The following is a 15921-nucleotide window of genomic DNA, read 5'->3' as shown; positions in this document are numbered from 1 at the left end:
ATCTTTTAAAGCATCTCTCAAGATATAGTAATCATCTGCATCCTCTTCTCTTACAGAGAGGAGTTTGTCTCTTCCTTTGTCTGCAAAGGAGAGCCACAGGATTGCTGCCCACTGATCTACTAGGACCCTTTGTACTTTACAGGCCCTCCCAAGAGCAGAGATCCATTTGTGGATATCATCCCCTGTCTGATAGGGGGGCACAATCTTGTGAAGGTTCCTATTGTCAGGAACTTTCTCTCTAACTCTAGGGGTTTCATTACTGCCACCAGGGGTCTCTAGACCCTACTTTCTTGAAGCTTTCTGAAGCTCCAGGGATTCCCTGTCCAATGCTAACTGTTCTCTCCTGAGCTGAAGTTTAGCCTGCTCAAACTGGATCAGTCTGCATTTCCTTTCTTGGGAGGATTCTCTTCTCTGAGAAGAGGCAGAGGTCCCTTTGGATCTCTCAGAATGGTTGGACGCCTCTGAGGGGGATCTGTCCTTTCTGCTTGGACCCACCATTCTCCCTTTAGGGATGGAGAGAGTGCCTTTTGGGCCATCACCTCCATGTTGTGAATGGTCTTGTTCATCCAGGTTGAGTTCATCTTTCTCTTCCTGGTCCTCATCAGAGTCCACCCCAGGGGTGTCCTCTTCTGGGGGATGCCCACCCAACCTGTCTACCCCATCAGACATTAAAGTCTGCTTAAAGTCTGCTATGAGCAGGATTTCCCTGAGACGTTGGGTATTGGCACCTTTGTTTGTCTTAAGTTGCCTAGAGGTGCACATCTCCCTCAGCTCAGCAAAGGAGAGATGATCATACTTGTCGACTGGAACCCTTTGGGGTCCTTCCAGAGCCTTATGGGCAGCTGAACTTAAAGACATTTCTAGTGTAGTGGTACTGGTGTATCTACCTACACTAGGTGTGGCCTACTGAACCATTTCTTGAGTTGTAGTCAAGGTGTGCTAAACCCTCTACACACAACTCCTAAGTTCAGTAGAACTTATTCTATTCTAAGCTTGAATTTATATGTACCTTTGGTACCAAGTGGCTTTCACTTTAGAAATTCAATTTGTTATCTGGTAAAACAATGGCAAACTTGAATCCAACCGCTGCACACCAATGTGAGAAGTTGGCCTGGCATATGCTGTCTCCTAGTTATAGGGGACACCTTGCACCAGTCCAATTCGACTCTTATTGATGATAGGTTTAAGACAACCTTTAAAGAAAGCTATCCTAGTGGTAGCTGTGGAGAGCAGGCTTCAGGCTAAGTCTTGAAGGAGTGTTAAGCTTATTGTTTTACCATAGATAACCTCTTGAATGACCAAATGAAAGAGTAGTCCACACAGGTATATATATAAAATATATGTATTTATTCTAAACAGAATCCCACAAGTCTCTTTATGAGGCTGAGGCAAAGTTACAATTCAAACAAGCATTGATAGATACAATAAAATAGCACTGGAATCATAGGGCCCCAGGGGGGGACCAAACCATATATTAAAAAAGTGGTATAAGAACCACGACAATTCTACAGACAATGCCTAGGGCATTTAGGATCGCTGGCCCCTTAAGAATTCACCCCAGGTTATGAGGAAGGGGACCCACGGGAGGCGCGTGCAGTGGAAATAGCTGCTATCGGGATCTCTATTAAAGCCTATGGAGAATGTCGCGGTTTGATTTAAACAGATTAAAGTCACTTCTAGCAGGAGTACAAAGTTAAAACTTTAGAGTTAAGCTTTTGAAGAGCCCACTACCACGAGAGTACCGAGGTACCACTGTTACCTGCCCCAGGGAAGCCGGGTGCATAGGTCGTTTTCGATGTCGGGTCGCGGGCTGATTTTCAATGGAGAAATGTTCAAAAGTGCTGCTAGCCAAAAGCGTCGATGATGCCGTGAAGATTGAATTTGTAGAACCTGTTGAGAAGAACCTGAAAGCAGAGGGGACAGAGTCTGGGTCACGGCACAGTGACCAGGGAGCTCAAAGCAAAGAGCCCTTCAATGTCGGGTGCTTCAAGTGGAAAGAGGTGTAGCTTGGATCTGCAGCCACGGGCTCCGGGAGGCTTCAAGGAAGGCCAGCTTTGGGAGGGCGACTGTCCCACGTCGGATGAGGGTTGCTGCGGTGTTAGTGTCTGGATTGGATCCACTAAGCCTTGGCAACCGTAACCCATGCAAGATGAACAAATCAGCTACTGGTGCAGACCCACGAGGTCTGTGAGAGGTCTCCTTTGGAGAGACTGTAGAGCAGGCCTGGAGCAACCAGGGGAACTCTTAGATGTCGAGATTGTCCTCCGCTCGGGCCTGCAAGTCGAGAGACAAGGGACCGCGGAAGGCAGCAAAATGGAGTGCGTAAAAGGGAGCCCACGGGCCACCGGAGGGAGCTAGGGCGCTGATCTTTGGCACAAATGCTGCTTGGTGGTTGGCTCAATAATGGGCCAAAGCACAACTTCCCCACTGGTCAGGGTCGTGTGCTACGCAAGAGATGGCCGGTGTCCTGGGGAATTGGGAATCTCGGCACCCACGCGGTCCACGCTGCTCAGGTTTGCTGTGCACACTCACTGGCCTCTGGGATGCTTAGGAAACCCACCTCAAGGGTGCTGAAAGTCGACGAAGTTCGTGAGAGCAGTGAAGTTCCAACCGGGTCACTTGCAGTGTTTCAGGTGCCTGCCAAGCAGGGGGATAACTCCTTTATCCTTTATTTCTTCAGTCAGCTGGGCAGCAGCTCGTCGAAGGTCAAGTCTGTAAAGTCCAAGATTAATCTGAGGCTCTGGGGCCACGTTATTCACCTTTATCCCCAAGATTAGGAGAGTGTCCAGAGTAGTGTCCACCAATGAGAAGTGAGGCGGGAAAGGGTGGCTACACCCTCTCCCCTTTGTGTGTTTCCCGCCTGGGCGATGGGCAGGATGCCCCTGAACCGGTTCCAGGCGGTGTATGCAGAATGTAGGCGCTGTAGCTGCCTACGTGCAACTCTGAAAGGCATCTTTGGTGCACCCACCCTGTTCCAATCCACATATCCTGTCTGGGGAGATGCTTGCACCTCCCTGCCACAGGAGCCCTATTGTCCAGCTGGCGAGGCTGGGGTTTTCCCCAGCAACAGCCAGCCAGAGTCGTGTGGGTGGCGGGTAGTAGCCATTTTGTACTACATGTGCACTTTTAAATTGGTGTCTGAATTCTGCCGCTTTTCCCATATCGCCCCTCTAGCAGGGGGGAATCATGCCCTCATGCCCATGGCTGGACTGGGGGTAGGATTCCTACATGTTTGACATCAAACACGATATGGTTCTGTGTAGCCATTCTCAAGTTATCACGATATCGCGATAGACTTATAATGCGGTTAAGAGTATATGGTATGGCTACACTACAAACAACCCAGCAATGATTTTAAGAGGGTTGCAGAGAGGCCCTACTCAGGTAGGGGTCCCCCCTCACACATACCTCAGCACCCTGCCCTGTAGGATTAGCAAGGCCTGCTATAGGGGTGACCTATGAGAGTACATGTGTTGTAATGGGGTGGGATATAGGGATACCTATATCCCTGTAAGGGGTGCTAGCACCACCTTACCCAGACTACAGTAGTGGTCTGGTGGTGTCAGTTTATATGGCTGTCCCAGGGTGGCACAATAAGTGCTGCAGCCCTGGTAGGCCTACTGAGGGACCCATGCCCTGGGTACCTAGGGTACCATCTACAAGGGACTGTCAGGGCACCATCAGCATCCAATTGGTTTGTACCTAGGGTACTCACATCGTTTAACAGAGGAAGCAGATAGGCTGGGGTCCTGGATAGCAGGGCTACAGCCTGGCTAAAGTCATAAACCCCTCAAATACCAGGCAAAAAGTTGGGGGCAACCATTAGTCAGATTCCACCTTCCTACAAGTGAGATTTAGAATATCTGTGGGGTCTATTTTCCCAATTTATTTGAATTGAAGTGGAGGAACTTTAAGCAAGAGAAGACTAAAAGAAAGTAAGTTTGACGTACAAAATAAGGAGCCTCAGAATTCGGGGTGGTGGTGTGTATGCTAAGGTATACCCAGGGCCACTGGAATTATGTGTCTGGAGATGACCAAATTAGGCAAACTGACTTATGTGATAAGAAAAAGCAAATTATGTGGCGTAATGCGGCACATTTTGTGACAGTATTACTGCATTATTTTGTCTTTTTTAAATGTTGACACTGGGCAAAGGTTCCACCTCATTAGAAACGTTTAGCACTTATATACAGCAATAGGCAATTGAAAGGTGACCAGTCGACTTTTTGGGAACGGCCTTCCACTATGCGACAACACCAATCACCGCGATTTCAGTAACTTTTCCCTTTGAGTTAGGCACATTTCTTTGGATAAAATCTTGGACTTATGCAGCAGAATAGGGAATATGTGGCAGATACATAAATATTGGGAAACTGCTGTGGCCTCAGAATCGTATAATTCGACAGCACCTGTTCTGAGATGGAATCTTGATCTGTCCCTGGTTGGACTCTCCCTAGCTTTTTTTTTTCATTCGAGTTTCATATAGCGCAAAACTTGACCAGAAGGTATCAGATCTCTTTACATGAGTATCAATTGCATTACAGAAGGACACATTAGTTTTGTTAGTCAGGGGAGATTAAGTGATTTGCCCAGAATCACAGGTTGTTGAGCGTTCCTACCAAAACTCTAACCCAGTTTCCTAGCTTTGCGGTTGACCGCTCTAGCGGTTAGGCTACATCCTCTAGCCTTCTTGTGGGGAATGTTTCCACTGATGTCGTGCATGTGCTCTGCTTGTGCTGTTTTTGAGTTGGGTTTTCACTGGTAATGCCCATGCAGTATCTGTTTCGTGTTTGATGGAGTCTTGAGCCTTACTCTCTGACAATCTGTAAAATCTGGAAAAAACATTTCCACCGTACAAAAGCACAGTTATTTGGCTTTATCTGTACTCGATTGCATTGCTTTTCATTGTGTTTCATTAATCTCTATTTATTTATGATATTAGCTAAGTGCAGCTTCCCAGTTGCCTTAAAAGCAGTTTACTTGACCTCAGTGTTCCGATTACAGCGACCAGCTTTAAATTGGCAGGAGTTGGATTACGTACATGTATCGCAATGCCATTGTAGACCTGTATTTATGGAAACCAATGAAGAAAATACAGAAAAAAAAGTTGCCAGGGGTTGGATAATCCTTGCAGAAGATGGTGTATTCCACACTTCCTTGTTTTTAGTTTGGTTGTGTACGAGTGTGAAAGGTCACCGGTTTTAGATATCTGACACCTGGACGTGTGCTCCTTTACACTCTTTTACATAGGGTGATATGGTACATTCTTTAATGGGATGCAGTGGTTATGAATCACCTGTTTGCAAATTTTGAAGTTATTTGCCATTTGCAGTCTGGTTTTTTTCTGGTTGCAAACAAGGTAATCAATCTCTGCTTTGACCCAGAGCAAAATCCAGCCTAAAATGTTCACAGTCAAAACAACCTGACATAGTAAAATTGATTGTTTTTTAAAATTCTGCCTTTTTAACATTTATGACTAGTCACAAAGTGACGCAAAGGAGGGCGTGGCTAGCTCGCCAAACAAGATGGCCGCTTATCTGAGGAGCTCCGTTTTGCCGATCCGGGCAAGTTTTACGTTCGGGAGTAATTCCCTTCACCGCCGCAACATGGATGCAGGAATCCGCTCTCCCACATCGCGGTGAGCTTTTCAAACAGCTTTTTAGGCTGTTTTCATTGTTTATAGCGCATTTTTATCATCGCGGCCGCCATTTTGTTTTCTGAGTGCACTGTTCCTCATAATGTTTCCTTTTTGATTCAGTTTGCAGTCTATATTCTACTAATGGAGCCTTCATTTTTGAGTACTTAATTTTCCTCTTCTTGTCATGGAGACAATCTTACAGTTCCTCTGATTTTTCTGTCATTTACTGGAGCTGTTTCTCTTCACTATGTCAGAACTTAACGCCATTTTGTTTTTTACACATTCTTCTTCATGAGGTGTATTTTTAACCTCTTTATGGTTGCTTTTTGCCTATCTTTGAATGAGTATTTTTGAGATTTGCAGGCTGCAGCTAGTGTTCACTTTCTCAGTTACTTTTTCACAGTTTTGGAATTATTGGACTTAAAAGCTTAGTGCCTATCACTCACTTGCTCTTAACGCAAGATATGGTCTTCTTCACCCATGTCTCTTCAAGGTTACATATAAAGACAAAACGACTACATTTGATAACCCTGAGGCGCTACAAGAATTCCTTTGTCTTCATGGAGCTAATACCATGGACACTTCGAGACCGGTATGACCATCTTTTATGCCTTGTGTTGTTTTTTCTTGCTCATCGTGTTTCAATGAATGTTGTTTTGCGTATATTTTTGTAGTGCCTATATAATGTCTCTCCTTTCATCCATATATTTTTCTTACATTTCTCGCTTTATGGTTATTTATTTTACTTCTCCTGCTAATTTCGTTTCTCTCACTTACAGGTGTTTTGCCTCAACAATTTTGTTGTTTCCTGATTTTCCTGTAACGTTTACGTTTTTTGATTGTGGTCTTTTTGGTCTCAGTGGAGCTTTAATGCTGTCGTTGTCATCTCCTGGTGTGGTCACTCCCCAGTCATGTTGTATTTGTAGGTATGATGTTCAGTCGTCTTTGCATGACTTGTACTGTCTTCTTATTCTTCATCTTCTCTCTTTTTCTTTTTTGTTTCTTTCTATTCAGCTTCTTTGACTTTTTTCTTTCTCTTCTTCTCTATCTCTCTTACTCATCACTATCTTTTCCCCTGTTCTTTTCTCTAAAATAAGTCTCTCTTCTCTTATAACTTACATACTTGTGAACTCTTCTTTCTAATACAACTACTTTTTCTCCTTCATCTTATCTCCTTCTGCATATCCAAAGTAAAATTTGCTTTGTTTTTTGTAAGCATACTATTTGTTCATACTTTTCTCACTAAATTACATTTTGGGATACTACCTGGAATATTAAAGGACTAAATAATCCTATTAAAAGGCAATGGGTGTTATCCCATCTGGCTAAATTGAAAACTGATATTGCTTTACTTCAAGAACCTCATATTTCTGAAAGTGAAGCTTCCATGCTAAAGAGATGCTGGGTGGGACATGTATTTTACTCTCCGGCCCTAGGTATGAAAAATGGTGTTTTGATTTTATGTCACAAAAAATGTAATGTTTCTGTTCATCAAGAACCTGATGCTGAAGGGCGGTGGGTTATTGTTAAGCTTCTTATAGATAAGATTCCTGTAGTTATTTTCAATGTTTATGGACCTACTTCAATTGATAGAGTTTTCTGGTCTAATGTATCTGATAAGTTACCTACATTTGATGATGATTACGTTATACTTGGTGGTGATTGCAATCAAATTCTTGATCCCATTCTCGATAGACATTCTAATGTTAAGTTCACCCCTTCTAAAAGGCAAGGTCAATTTGCCTCCACAGTACGGCGTAAAGCACTAGTTGACATTTGGAGACTTTGCCACCCTGACCTCAGAGAGTACAGTTTCTATCCAGCTGCCCACCACTCCCAATCCCGTATTGACTATCTTTTCTTAAGTAAACCCCTGTCTCAGCATGCCATTCACTCTGAAATCGGTTCGATCCTAATATCGGAACACGCTCCTGTTTTGATGACATTGATTTGGTCCCTTTTTCCCCTCACCCTGGAAGATGGCGTTTTAACAACTCCCTATTACTTGACCCCAATTTTTGTAAAAAGTGAAACTCCTTTGCCCTGGAATTTTTCACCATCAATAATTCCCCAGAATCTCCTTTTGTGATGGTATGGGATTCTTTTAAAGCAGCCGTTAGAGGTTTTATTATGAATCTTGTATCACAAGAGAAGAAGTCTTTAGAAATCCAGTCCTCTCAGTTACTTGATAAAATTAAACAATTGGAGTACGCATATTATCAGTCCAACGATGAGCTGGCTTTGAAAAATCTCCTGGACGCCAAAATTCCTTTTAATAAATTATCCACTGATGCTGCTTCCAACTACTTACTAAAAAGCATTTCTCGTTGTTATGGTGGCCAAAACAAGAGGGGTAAAATACTGGCTGACTATTTAAAAGTAAGAAAAGATAGAGCTAAAATAGAATCCTTGCAAGGCTCTGCTGGCACTCCTATCTATAAAGATAAGGACATCTTAAATGAATTTGTTTCCTTCTATAAAAATCTTTTATATTCCTGAATCGACACCAGATAAGTCCGACCTTCTTTCCTATTTCCGATCCATTCTTTCCCCTGCATCCAATCATATTGATTTCAAATCTTTTGTAACCGATATTTCCTTAGACTACATATCTCAAGCAGTTTCAGTGCTTCGCCGGGGGAAAGCACCTAGACCAGATGGTTTTACCATCGAATTCTACTCTCACTTTGCAAATATTCTTTTGCCCAACCTTTTACTTTTATTGCAATCCTTTAGAGAAAATGGCGCTTCTAGTGGTACGTTTCAAGAAGCACTGATCTGCCTAATTCCCAAAGATGATAAGGATCACTCTCTCTGCAGGACCTATCGCCCTATTTCGTTAGTTAACACAGATTATAAGATCTTTGCGAAAATTCTGGCGCTTCATATTGATCCTATTTTGCCTGATCTCATTGGTCCTGAACAAGCATGTTTTGTTGAAGGACGACTTGCGTCTGACAACTCTCGAGTCTCTTCTCTAGATCAGCCGATAGCAGCAATTACCCTAGATGCTAAAAAAGCTTTTGATAGGATTGGTTGGGATTTTATGTTTCAAGCTCTGAAATGGGCTGGTTTTCCCCCTAATTTAATAGCTTTAATTTCTTTATTGTACTCAGATCCCCGGGCTTCCATATTTGCTAACGGTAAGGCTTCCGACTACTTCTCATTGTGTAGGGGGGTAAGACAAGGATGCCCTTTGTCTCCCTTATTATTTGTCGGAGCCCTAGAACTTTTCCTATCTACAATTAGACAAGATGACAGTATTACAGGCTTCCAATTTGGCCCTTATCAAGTTAAGATGTCAGTTTATGCTGACAACATTCTTTTATATTGCTCCAATCCTGAAACCTCTCGTAATCCCTTTCTTCAGCAAGTATCCTCGTTATCTAAACTCTCAGGTTACTGTCTACTGTCTAAATGCTGGTAAATGCGAAATTCTGCCTTTAAATTTTCTTTGTCAAAATTTTCTCTTTGATTCTTCTGGTTTTGTCTGCAACCCATTAAAATAAAGTATCTAGGATTATGGTTTGCACCTTTATTATCTGACACACTAAAATTAAATTTTGATTATATTATTAAAAAACTAAATAACTATTAGTCGCTGGCACCCCCTTTTTCTCTCCTGGTGGGGTCGGTTAGACTCTATCAAGATGATGCTTTCCCCTCTTGTGCTATATATTATCTCTATGATTCCTATTAATATCCATCAATATTATTTCAAAAAAATTGACTCCACTTTGATCAAATTCTTATGGAAAGGTAAATCATCACGTATTGCCTTATCCTCTCTCAAGAAGGACAGACCTAACGGAGGCCTCAAGTTCCCCGACTTTAAAACTTATCATTCTGCTTTCACACTAAAACAAGCTGCTAAGTGGATCTCTACAGATCTTCCCTTACATCCACCTCTTTGGTTACAAATAGAAGAATTTCTAATTGCTCCTTTTAATTTTCCAGAGATTTTATCCTTTACTGCCAATATTGTTTCTTTGCATTCCCCTGTCATTTCTCATTCTCGCAAACTCGAATCTCCCCTACTACATCTATCTCCTTCTATTAATTCTCTTCATAAACAGCCTATGTGGCATAATAAATCAGTACGGATTCGTGGTCGTCCTATATACTGGAAGACGTGGCATTCTAGAGGCCTATACTGGCTTTCCAAACCTATGTCTGACGATAATCCCCATACTTTTCCTGATCTTCAATCTAAATTTTCTTTACCACCATCCTCTAGATTACAATATAATCATCTTCAGCTTTCCCTCACTCAGTTTCTTCAGTCTACCTGCTTCTACTGATCTTCCTGTAGCCTATACATCTTTACTCTCAATTGTAGAAAGCTCTTCCTCAGCATCAAATATTTATAAATCTGTATTATTCTCATCAGAAAGACATAAATCAAAAACTGAGAGGACATGGGAAAAAGATTTTTCTCAAGAGTGGCCAGTCGCTACTTGGGATAAAATTTCGTCCAAACTTCATGGGACCTCTCGGGCTGCAAATACCACACAAACCCTTGTCTTCATCTACCATTGAATATTATTCTCCCCAACGTCCAAGGCTTCTTTCCCATCTGATTTTTCCCCTACTTGTTGGTCTTGTCACTGTCCCGCAGCAGATTTGAAACACATGTTGTTTGAGTGCCCCTCAATCCACCACTTTTGGCAATTAGTCTGGTCCAAATCCCTTTTTCTATCACAAATATATTTTTAGGCACTCTTTCTCCCCAATGGCCCCAAACACCGTTGAGTTTTAAACTTTTAGATTTATTAATAGCTATTGCATTTCATGTAATAACTTCAAATTGGAAACAAGCTGATAAGGTCACCTTCAGAGCATGGTAAAATGCTGTCTGTTTTCATCATTGACTAGATACTAACTATGTTTCTCCCATATCCCTAGCAATTAAAAGGGATCTTTTATGACTCCCTTTAACAACTTATCTATCTCAATCTGCCTCCTCCTCTGTCGTCTCTAAAAATATATCGGATGATGTACGGAAACCACCTTAGTTCTCTCCCTTTGCCATTTTCTGCATGATTAGCTAGTTGGCTCTTCATTACAGAATGTTTATTACAATACTTTTCTGACTTTATTGATTGTTATGCTTACAATATTACAGCATTTGTGCAAAATGTATGATGCTTTAGTTGCCTTATATTAATTACTTTTGTTCCCTTCCCCTTGACCCTCCTTCTCCTTCCTTTATTTGCTCTCTCCATATTGTATTTCTTCTCCTTATACACAGTTACAAAGTTTAATTCCTATATCTTCTTTTATTTTACTTACTCATTTATTGTCAAATAGGATTGATTTCATCCACTTTATTGCTGTTTATTTCTTTTGTTTTCTCTCAATAAATCAAACTTAAGTGAAGCAAAGCATAAGGGCGCAAAGTTTGCAAAATACTGGCTAAACAACTGTAATATCTGGAACCTTGAAGGCCCGGTGTTTTTCAGGGGAGATAGAGTTGAGCAGTACAAATATGTTCCAAAATGATTTTATGTGTTTCGAATGTGCTAAGAGACTGCAGAACTGAAACGTGTTGAAGAATGTTTGAAAAGCAATCTTAGCATAATAACACACTCTAATAATTGTGCATCAAGACATGTTCATGTTGGGCACAGTTAAAAAGTTGTAGCATCGGGTAACTTACAGTACATGTTTATTGATCTGGGCAAAATGGCACATAACACCTAACTAGGAGAGGGGGCGGAACTTATATCAATTCTTACATTTGTTTGTTCTGGTTTACATTTCTTTATTGAATTTCCACGATAAAATATATCTAGACATATCTGTGTTGTAGCTAAATCCCACCTTTCATCTTGTCCTAATAATCAATAAGATATAATAATACTTTGCTTTCCAGAATTATCTCGGGAATCGGCAAGATGTTTCCAGTAAGATTAATGTTCCACCCCATTCCTGTACTGCCCACAGTAGAGTAAAACATGTTGCCCAACAATTGATTGTTTCAGCTCTGCTTGATCAGGAGTACATCAGGTCCCAAGAACCCTGTAGGCATTGTTATTGTTTTTCTATTTCAGCCTGGGACAGCAGTTGCAAAATTCAGAATTTTGGAGTTCCTTCAGCGGTCAACCAGCTATTGTTTAACCAGGGCCAGGTCTATGGCAATGCCTTTAGGAGTCGATTACGAGTCGGGATGAATTATGTGCTGAAATTCAGCGTGGCTAGAATTTCTGTTACTGGCTGAGACCTCTGTATATGACTGTTCCTATTACATAATAAATCTCTAGGAATGTATAATACATGGGTTAATCTTTATTTACTAGGTAGAATTTCAGTTTGAATCTTCAGTTCCATGTGGTTTAACATGTACATTTACAACCTGCTGTGAGCAGCAGTGTTAAATTTGGGTGTGGGAATACTGGGCCACTCAAGGTCAAGTTCAATAAAACTTTATTCGACCAAAAATGGCCATAAAAGAATGCTACAATCAAGTTAAAACACAATTAAAATACAATCAATATTATAGCCCATACAAACTAAGGCCAGCATAATACATATAACAAAGAATGAGCAGCACAGTAAATATTAAAATAGCAATAATAGAAATGCAAAAAAAGCTGAAAGCAGAAAAACGGTGCGCGAATGGTAATTTCATTGTTCGCTATTTGGTAAAGCACTAAATTCCCTCCTCATCCTTAAGGCATGACGGATAAAGCCAATAATTGAGTGACAACGTATTCAGACATCAGACACTGCAACAACTTGAGGCTCTGGCCTGCCGATCTGCAATTAATGGACTGTAAAATTGGATATATGAATTTAACTCTATGCGCTGTAAAAAAGCTTCAAAAAACATAAAATGTAGATTGCATGCTGGTATAGTCGCAAGGGCAGCGGGGCAAAGACGGAAAACAACTGCCCTGTTAGGAAAAGGCAACCAAGAAATGGACTGTACACAGTCTAAGGCGTGTTAAGTAAAATCTGTGTTCCTGATTAGGGATCCATGTTAAATAAGATTAAACCCCCTCTGGGGCAGTAATCTCCATATGATGATGAACAGTGCCCATTGCCTGTGATTTATCATGCCTTTTCTGCTTATGATAACGCTGGTAGAGGGAGCGATCAGGGAGTTAGAGGTCCCGGTAATCTCGCTTCGAGAAAAAAACAGCTGTCAGGGTCTCAAATCAGAAAAAGTTTTCCTAACATATGCAAGCCAAGCAATGTTGTTACTATGGTCTAAATTGATGCAATCGGCTAGTACGAGGTGGGAGAACTTGGTGAATTGAGAACTCCAAATTCTAGCCAATAAAAGAAGTGAGGCTAATTTGATAGTTTCTTCAATGTACAGCAGACCAACCTCCATGTGGGTGATCATAGAGGTGGTACTATTTGAAAATGGCAGCAATCTGGAAAGGAATTTATGTTCGACTTTTTACGTACCCTCAAACCCCATGCCCCGTAAGTACCCACTGCTATACATTTGGCTTTATAAAGGGATAGAGAAGATCATTCAGTGATTTTTGCTTAAGCTTCCTGGCGAAACTGAAGGTGGCCACAGCTGTGCTGTTCATTATGTGCCCTCTCTGTTCAACAAGTTTGACTCAATTAAAATTTGCATCTATTAAAATACCTAGGTAGTTCAATTAGACACTTATGTGATATAACTGCACTATCCAAACTAAATATACGGGAGTGCCTATTTCTAGGGCCAAATTTCATGATAAAAGATTTTTTATGATTGACCCTTAATTGGTCTAACTTAAAATCCTGGAATGTATCCAGCAGATGCTAAAGCCCATTCACTATGCGTGACAACAGTACAGTGTTGTTGGCATACATTAATACAGGTACAGTCCGGTACCCTATACTTGGCAGGTCCTTACCCATTAAATATAATATTGGATCCAATCAATTAATGTAAAAAAGAAAAGGGGCTAACCTACACCCCTGTCTAACATCTTTATCAACTTTAAAAGTAGGTGTATACTCCCCATAATGTCCAAAGCGTACCTGCATGTTGGTGTCCTGGTGTAAGCGCTTAAGGAGTTCGACCAGGCTCGCCTCTACCCCGGCCTGGCTCATGAGTACCCATAAACTCCCCCTGTCCATGAGTTCAAACGCACTAGACAAGTCCTTGAAGGCAAGGTGTAATGAGCCTTTCTTGGCTAAAGCGCATTTCCCCCCAGATCAGGATCAGGTTGAGGGACTTTTTAACTGTACCAACATCTGGTCGTAAGCCATTCTGAATTTCAGAAATGAACCCCCTATCTATCACCTAGGCCTCCAATTTCTCAAGAATTGCCCTACCATGTATTTTGACAGAGGAGCCCAGGAGCGAGATGGGACGATAATATGATGGATCTCCTCTGTCACCCTTTTTGAAAATCGGGACAATAGTTGACTTTTTCCAAGAGCTGGGGATTTCAGCACGGAAAAGGACACGAAACACATTATTTAGCAGTGGGCCCAAAAAGGGATGTTTAAAAAAAAAAAACATCCACAGATCTTCGCATCCACTTTTAGCAAAGACAAGGGCCTATACAAGGAACAATTACTCGGTGACTTGCCCAGTTTTAGTAACGTAACGATGATGGCCTCGCGCATAGAAGGCGGCATGATACCCGACTCTGCCATCTCTTCATATAGCATTTTAAGGTGAGGGATCAGCATATCCACGAATTCTTTGTAAAAGAACACCAGAAGAACATCCGCCCCCTGGGCCTTCCCTGATGCCATCCTACACAATGCACCTCAAATCTCATCGGTTGTCAACGGCGCCATTAAATATTCTCTATGTTCGGTCACTAGCCAGGGCATTTTTATGTATGAGAGATATTCCTCTAGGGCCTCACTGTCTGTTGTGATTTGCGAGGTATATACGTTCTGGTAATACTCACGGAAGTGTGTCACAATATCTTCAGTGGTGGTAAGCGGTGTCCCGCTGTCATCTAACATAACCACCATCTTATCTAGCTCCCTCTTGGGCCTCAGCAATCCTGCCGACACTGCACCTGGACGATCCCTCTCTCTGTATACATGTGCCATTGCATACTTCCCCATGTGTTTATTTTCATCATTAGCAATATCCTGGAACTCCACTAATTTTGGTTTTAGATGTGCGGCGCTTTGTGTATTCTTTTTTTTAATTATTTTATTAATTCTGTTTATTGAACATCAAACAGGGTCATGTCATACAAATAATCAATTGCACATTTTAAGGGAACCGTGTCATTTACAAGCATTGGTGTTTCGTCTCATGTTATCGCAATTTGCAACAATACAACATGCAATTGGTTTCAGATCGTTCATCAAGGGAGGGAACATTAGGGGGTTCGTACACTCCTCCCTGATATACATTCCACTTGGTCCAGATTGCTATCCATTTCCTGGGGGATCCACGGGCAACGTACACTGTTTTCTCTCTTGCCATACACCAATCCATGTCCTCCCTCCACCCCTTCATCGCTGGTGGTGCCGCAGCCCCCCAGAGTCGCGCTATGTTTCGCTTGGCGATCATCTGCCCAAGTGTGACCCAGAGCCTCCCTTTTACATTCAGGTCTGTGGGCTCCCAGATATTCAAAAGGCATCTTTTAACTTCCGGCCGAAGGGTCACCCGCCAGACCACACTCATGCATTCGAGGATTTTTCTCCAGAAGTCCTGAATCAGCGGACACTCCCAAATTACGTGCAGGAAGGTACCCTCCAGCCCGCACCGCCTCTTACACATCCCATCCTCGCTTCTACCCATGAGCATTAGCTGCCGCCCTGAGAGGTAAACCCTGTGTACAATTTTTAGTTGTACCAACCTCAATTTCGCCGAAATGGCGACTTCTTTAGGGGAGGAGAGTGCCTCTTGCCACTCTTCATCGTCAATTTCCAGACCGTCCCTCCCCCATTTCTCCCTAAGTGTTCTCAAAGGGGCTGGAGTATGGTGAATGAGTTTTTTGTATGTGGGGAATATGCTTTTTTCTGGCAGGTGTCCGTCAAGCAGTCTATCCTCGAGAGGAGAGGACTCTGCTAGTGACATTCCAGCCGGAATGTTAGCCTGTAGGGAGTGTTTGACCTGCGCGTATCTAAAATATTCCGAGTCAGCCATCTCGTACATTTGTTGTAGCGAGGTGAAGGTCACCACCGCATTCCGCCCCCAGAGGTCCTTTATATGCGAGATACCTATGAGGTCCCATTTGTCAAACCCTTTAGTACGTCCTAGTGTTCCCAGCTGTTCCGAGTCCCAAAGGGGAGTCGCAAGCGTGAGTCTGTTGGCCCATCCCAGATTACGGTTAATCACGTGCCATACTTGCACCGCG

This window comes from Triturus cristatus, chromosome 9 (genome assembly GCF_964204655.1).
Source record: "Triturus cristatus chromosome 9, aTriCri1.1, whole genome shotgun sequence".
Taxonomy (NCBI): Eukaryota; Metazoa; Chordata; class Amphibia; order Caudata; family Salamandridae; genus Triturus; species Triturus cristatus.
Note: the sequence above shows the minus strand (reverse complement) of the source record.